The sequence below is a fragment of the Myotis lucifugus genome, unplaced genomic scaffold (assembly GCF_000147115.1).
Source record: "Myotis lucifugus unplaced genomic scaffold, Myoluc2.0 scaffold_67, whole genome shotgun sequence".
NCBI classification, from domain to species: domain Eukaryota; kingdom Metazoa; phylum Chordata; class Mammalia; order Chiroptera; family Vespertilionidae; genus Myotis; species Myotis lucifugus.
In genome coordinates this window covers 2,883,011-2,889,825 of record NW_005871115.1, presented here as the reverse complement: position 1 = coordinate 2,889,825, position 6,815 = coordinate 2,883,011, and the positions used below count along the sequence as shown (strand labels likewise).

Below are 6,815 nucleotides of genomic sequence, written 5' to 3'. Positions count from 1 at the left end.
TTGTGCTTTATTATTATAGATTATTATAGATGGGACCATTGTCATCTATGTGGTCTGACAGTGTCCAAAATGCCATTATACGGCACATGACCATATTAAACCTACAAACTGCACCAATTACTTAAAAAATTGAGACAAAAGGAATTGAGCAAAATGAGAATTTCTAAAATAAACTGAGTTTAGTTCTGCAGATATAAAGTCACTTAAGCATAAACAGATTATGTGGCTAAAATCTTGTATCTGCTATCCAACTTTCATTATTTTAAAGGAGAATTTTAACATATTTAACTATATTTGCCTAAAAAAAATATTAAACTGATAAGAACAGATACTACACATGATCTTAGCCAAAAGGCCGAGAAGCGATGCCTAACAAAAAATAAAACACCAAATTAGAACTTTAACAAAAGCCATATTTTAATTGAAGTACTAGATTTAACCTTGGGGAAATCAAACTCCAACTGACTAACAGTAAAAGAAGAAACAGAAGGAGGTGTAGTAAAGAAAACATGCCATCTATCTGGAACTCAAGACTGGAAGTTTTGCCCTAACCGGTTTGGCTCAGTGGATAGAGCGTCGGCCTGCGGACTGAAGGGTCCCGGGTTCGATTCCGGTCAAGGGCATGTACCTGGGTTGCGGGCACATCCCCAGTGGGGGTTGTGCAGGAGACAGCTGATCGATGTTTCTCTCTCATTGATGTTTCTGGCTCTCTACCCCTCTCCCTTCCTCTCTGTAAAAAATCAATAAAATATATTTTTAAAAAAAGACTGGAAGTTTTCTTGGCAAATCTTCAAGATATATTTGCATTTTAAAATTCCACATTACAAAATCTTCTCCAGTAAAAAATACTTCTGATTTGCTTAATAGAAGAAGACAAATTCTGTTTGTGCTATGATGAGTGAATTAAGCCTTAATTGACTTATAAAACACCTCTTGTACTTATTTAGGTTGTCCCTGAGTTACTAAATATAAACTTTCAATATTTTTGCTTTGCTCTTCTATAAACAATAGTATAAATATTAATCACCCTTTAAAGATGTTGTAGGAAATATTTAATAAACCATAAAAATAAAATATATCTGATTATTAGTATTTTAAGAGCTGAGGGAAAAAACAATCCAGTCTATCTTCCAAAAATAATTTTAGGTACAAATAATGCTAAGGCATTTGTAATAAGTAACTGGATATAAAATAAAATTTTCTTTGTCTCCAATTTTATTACAATTAGAAACTAGTGAGGAGCCTTAGAAAAATCCCTGGATTATGGTAGTAGATTACTCAGTCACCTTGGGCACTTATCTGGGCCTTTGTTTATAAAATGAGAATTTAGTCAATATTGCTAAAATTGCTTTTTGTTTTTTTTTCATCATGTAGATCCTTTTATGTTCTGAAGGAGGTAATACCTGCGCTGAGTCTTTGAATGATTAATTAGGAAGAACAAGGACTTTAGAGAAGTCCATATGAGATTTTTTTTTTTTAAAAATGGCAGGCGTAAAGTTGTGGGAAAAGTATGCTGAGTGCTACAAGCAGCTCAGTATGCCTAGGTTACTCAGTGATAAGGCTAGAAAGGAAGCAAAGTGCAATATACAGGCTGTGGGTTGCATTCTGAGTGGAAACAGGTTTTGATGTTAAGACCCTTGAGTGTGAGACTAGCTTGCATTTCAGAAGCATTGTGGAATTAAACAGCTGAATCGATGCCCAGGGTCTTTTAATAGATATAAAAGGGAAGAATTTGAGTTGATAAATTTTATAGTTTCTACATTACTTTAGAATACTCTTATTCATATTTCCCCTCCATTTTTGTGATTATACAACCTTATAAAGAAAAAATCATTACTGCTCATGTTATCTATCTACACATTTAAATATTATTTTCATGTTTATTAGAAATATAGACAAAATGTTAATCTTAAAAGATAAAGACAAGTAAATGGTATTTCAAAAATACTTCTAAATTTTATTTATTAAGACACCAAAAGACCTCTGATTACTAAATAATTACATTTAGCAGTGAAACACTTTTCAATAATTTTGAAAATTTTGGTTGAATATTTTGTGACATAGCAATATGCCCTTAAAGGGACAAATTATATACTTTTAAAAGCGATTCCTACCCATAGCTACTTGGTATGGTAACATAAAAGAATTAGAAATCCTTATCTTTTTGTAAACGAAAAAATATTTTTAATTTATCTCTAAGTTTAATACCTCTCCTATAGTCTTTCTTGTGAATTATATTATGAAAATTTATGAACTAAAAAATGTGTTCATGATCACACTTGATAACATTCCAAAATTTTGTAAAGATTTCACTATTTAGCCTTGGCCAGCATTGCTCAGTGTTTAGAACGCCAGTCCTCGCACTAGAGGGCCGCAGGTTCGATTCCTGGTCAAGGATACTTACCTGGGTTGCATGGTTTGTTTGTTTTAAATATTTATTGTTGAAAGTATCACATATGTCCCCCTTTTCCTCCCTGAGTTGCAGGTTTGATCCTAGGTCAGGGAACGTAGGGGAGGCAACTGAATAATGTGTCTCCCTCACATCAATGTTTCTCTCTATATATGCTCTTTCTACTCTCTTTCTTTTTCTCTCCACCTCCCCCTCCCCAACCTTCCACTATCTAAAAATCAGTGGAAAAAATACCATTGATTAACAACAACAACAAAAGCAAAAGATTTCACAACTAAAGGTCTTGTTTTCATAAAGTTGGCCACATTAATGTCATTCCCATACTTGCTGCAGAATTATGCATATATCATTTGTTACAAACCAAGTGAAGGAATGAGTGGCAATGTATCCTATTGAATAAAAGAGTAATATGCAAATTAACCGTCACAGCACACTCCCTCACTCTGTCACAAAGATGGCAGGGGCCACAGAGCTGGAGCGAGCAGGAATCTTGGGTTGCCCTTGGTGATGGAGGAAGCCAAGCTTCCCGCTTGCCCTGCCGGCCCTGAGCTCTGCTCAAGGAGGGGTTGGGAACCTGGGTTGCCAGGGGCAACCCAGGCTTCGAGCCGGACCAAAGCAACAAAGTTTCAATTATAGAAGATAAATAAATCCCAGATACCTGCTTCCAGCACGCGGGCATGGCCAGCCTGAAAAGGGCCCTCAGCCCCTCACTCGGCTGGCCAGGCACCCTAGCAGGAACCCCCCCAACCCTGAAGAGGCTGTGGCCAGCCTGCAAACAGCCATCAGCCCCTCACCCGGATGGCCAGGCATCCCAGTGGGGACTCCCACCCTGAAGGGGGTGTGGAAAGCCTGTAAACAGCCATCAGCCCCTCACCCAGGCTGGCCACACCCCCATGAGGTGAGGGTCCCCACTGGGGGGCTTGACCAGCCTGCAAACTGCCATCAGCCCCTCACCCAGGCTGGCCAGGCACCCCAGCGGGACCCCCATCCTGGATCCTGGACACCCTTCAGGGCAAACCAGCCAGCCCCCACCCATGCACCAGGCCTCTATCCTGTATAATAAAAGGGTAATATGCAAATTGACCCTAACAGCAGAACAACTGGGAATGACTGGCCACTATGACACACACTAACCACCGGGGGCAGATGCTCAATGCAGGAGATGCCCCTGGGTGGTCAGTGCGTTCCCACAGGGGGAGATCTGCTCAGCCACAAGCCAGGCTGATGGCTGCCAGCACAGCAGTAGTAGTGGGAGCCTCTCCCGCCTCCTCAGCAGCGCTAAGGATGTCCGACTGCAGCTTAGGCCTGCTCCCCGCTGGCAAGTGGACATCCCCTGAGGGCTGCCGGGCTGCCAGAGGGATGTCTGACTGCCAGCTGAGGCCTGATCCCATGGGGAGCAGGTCTAAGCCAGCAGGGGGACATCCTCCGAGGGGTCCCATACTGCGAGAGGGCACAGGCAGGGCTGAGGGACCCCCTCGAGTACACACATTTTTTTGCACCGGGCCTCTAGTACATTAATAAAGAAGGAAGGAGTGGGGGAGATGTGCTAAAAAAGGTAAAGGGGATTAAGAGGTACGAACTTCCAGTTATAAAATAAATAAATCATGGGAATGTGATGTATTGTACAATATCGTGAATATAATCAGTAATATCCTAATGACAGTTGGTTACTAGACTTGTCATGGTAATCACTTCATAAGGTATGTAAATGTTAAATCATTATGTTTTATACCTGAAGCAAATATATTTTGTCAATTGTACAATAATTTTAAAAATAATGTGTTTTAAATGCATTTTTTAAAATAAAAGTAAGCAGAAACAGAAGTTAGACTGTTTTCATCCCACATCCTCATGTACTACTTTGGAGCTCATTTCTTCATCTATTTAATTCAGGGGATAAAATTCATACATCAACAGGTTTTTAAACTGTTAATCACATTGGTATTATAATAAGTCCTCTAATTATTAAATTATTTATAATTTTACATTAAAAAACATATTTGTTTGAAAATGAGGTACCACCTCATACCTGTCAGAGTGACTATTATCAACAAATCAACAAATGATAAGTGCTGGTGAGGATGTGGAGAAAAAGGAACCCTCATGCACTGCTGGTGAGAATGCAGACTAGTGCAGCCACTGTGGAAAACAGTATGGAGTTTCCTCAAAAAACTAAAAATGGAACTCCCATTTGACCCAGTAATCCCACTTCTAGGAATGTATCTCAAGAAATCAGAAGCACCAATCAGAAAGGATATATGCACCCCTATGTTCATAGCAGCACAATTTATAATAGCTAAGATTTGGAAACAGCCTAAGTTTCCATCAGCAGATGAGTGGATTAAAAAACAGTGGTACATCTGCACAATGGAATACTATGCTGCTATAAAAAAAGAAAGAACTCTTACTGTTGCCAACAGCCTGGATAGACCTGGAAAGCATTATGCTAAGCAAAAATAAGCCAGCCAGAGAAGGAGAAGTATCACATAATCTCATTCTTTTGTGGAATATAATTAACAATGTAAAATGATGAACAAAAATAGATCCAGAGACATAGAAACAAGGAACAGACTGTCAAACCTCAGAAGGAAGGCAGGGGCATGGGTAAGAGATCAACCAAAGGACTTAACTCATGGACACAGACACTAGGGGGGTGAGGGATTGTGCTTGGGGGAAGGGGTGGTGGGAGTGGCCGGGGAGAGGTCAAAGGGGGAAAAAAGAGACATATGTAATCCTATCTAATAATAGACAAACATGGTAATTAATAATAGACAAACATGGTAATTGACCGTATCTTCGCTACACTTCCCATTGGCTAATCATGGCAATATGCCGTTAACCGCCAACAAAGATGGTGGTTAACTGCCAACAAAAATGGCGGTTAATTTGCATACGTAGGCGCAATGCTGGGAGGCAAAAGGGGAAGGACGGAAGAAGTTGCCTGCCTCTGATGGTGATCGGAAACCCAGGCGGCAGGCAAGAGCCGGGTGACAGGGCAAAGGTGGCCCTACCCCCTGGCCCGTGATCTGAGAACTGGGGCCACCTTTGCCCGCCCCCCGGCCAGTGATCAGAGAAGCCGGGCAGGGCAGGGAAGAGGCGGCCGCTGGCAGCTGCCTCTTCCCTGCCCCCCGCCCGGCAGGTGTTTGGAGAAGTACCTGTATTTTTTTTTCAAAGTACCTGTATTTTTAATAATTTCTTGACATGGTAAAAGAATTTTACATTACGATCTGAGGGTGGTGAGGTGAGGAGAAGGAGCAGCAGAACAATCCAACAAACAAAAAGGGAAACAGAAATGCATGGTGGAAGGGATTTGAAGGGTGGGTAGGGGCATTGACCAACTAAAATGCAATTGGTTTGTTACTGAGTACTATTCATGGGAAGACAGCATCCTGACTCATTCTCTATTCAGCATATTGGGAGTAAAAATGATGCATCCAGGTGGAAATATGATTAGGGGTTGGAAGACAGACAGGGAAAGAAGAAGTCAGAAATAGATACTGAGAGAGTCACTGGCTGGCTGGCTGCAAATACTGACTCTCCAGTAGTGATAGAATAAAAAAATGGGGGATATCTCTGGAAGATTCAAGAGATAGGGGGCAACTCTTCTATGGTTTTGACTTGCCCAGCAAATTTCCACACACACACGTCTACACGCCTATGTTTGCATGCACACACATATACACATAACTGACAGCCTTCCCTGGAAGAGAAGAAGAAGAAGAAGAAGAAGAAGAAGAAGAAGAAGAAGAAGAAGAAGAAGAGAAGAGAGAAGAGAGAGAAGAAGAAGAGAAGAGAGAGAGAAGAAGAAGCCACCCACCCTTTGGTCCAGGCAGCAGTGCCTGCGGCTGGCTGCAACCCAGGAATGGACAAGCCACCCGCCCAAGGTCCCAGGCTGCAGCCACCCAGAGAAGCTGCCAGCCCTGTGGTCCAGGGCACCAGCGCCTGTGGCCAGGGAAATAGGTTCCCTCTTCTCTTACTGCAGTCATTACTTCAATATTCCCCTTCTGAATTTCTCTCCTGTGCTGCAACCCAACTCCACTTTTCATCGGAAGGATATGGAACAGAGAGAGCAGTGTTAAAAGCTTACATTTTTAAGCCGGTAAGGTTGGTACTTAAACATATAAATGGGAAACTAGAGTCCTTAAGGTAACAAAGGCTACAAAGGACAGGGACAGCGCATGACCTATTATATCCAGCAATCCATATGGGGACTGAAAACTTTGCAATGATGACAATTAGTGAAGATATGAATCAACTGAAATAGTTGACAGGGACAATTCTTCCATCTTTGAAAATATCTACATCAAATCTGTTTAAATAGATTTTCATCTGCATAATATAACACATTCTGACAAGACCACCACCACCACCAATGTGGTCAGTGTTGTACCGATAAATGTTTAAT

The 6,815-nt window shown here is 41.2% G+C and overlaps 1 pseudogene; it reads right to left on the bottom strand.

Moving 5' to 3' along the window:
* Nucleotides 1–267: 267 nt before the first annotated feature.
* LOC111826312 lies at nt 268–367 on the bottom strand (annotated as a pseudogene).
* Between the last annotated feature and the right edge of the window lie 6,448 nt (nt 368–6,815).